A 373-nucleotide genomic window follows, 5' to 3' on the forward strand; every position below is an offset into this window, starting at 1 on the left:
TAAAAAAAAAAAAAAAGATAAGGTATTTTTATTCATTCAGCTGAAACAGTTAGACAATAAGCTTGTGCTCCAATGTCATGGCTGCACTGGGTTCAAAATCAAAAGGCTCAGTGTTACATCCATACTTTGCCATTAATTAGCTGTGCACCTCTTTGATTCTTCGTTTTTCCATCTGTAAAGTGGGGGTAATAGTGCCTGATTTGCAGGCATAGAATGGGTGGTTAAATGAGAAATTATTTGAAAGAACTTTATATATTTTAACGTATTAATCTAAATAATCATGTTCTCAAGGTTGCGTTTTCAAGAAAAACCATTTGTTCATCCATCCAACTTCTCCAAGTGTCCACTCTATGCTAGGGATTCTGCTAAAATC

At 34.6% G+C, this 373-nt stretch overlaps 1 protein-coding gene across 1 annotated transcript in view; it reads left to right on the top strand.

Moving 5' to 3' along the window:
- Positions 1-373, top strand: part of LOC105309621 (ovochymase-2-like) — a gene marked incomplete at its 3' end in the record, with an annotated part of 16,318 nt that overhangs the window by 9,455 nt on the left and 6,490 nt on the right. The gene's annotated exons all lie outside the window — the stretch shown is intronic.

This window comes from Pteropus vampyrus, unplaced genomic scaffold (assembly GCF_000151845.1).
Source record: "Pteropus vampyrus isolate Shadow unplaced genomic scaffold, Pvam_2.0 Scaffold805, whole genome shotgun sequence".
NCBI lineage: Eukaryota > Metazoa > Chordata > Mammalia > Chiroptera > Pteropodidae > Pteropus > Pteropus vampyrus.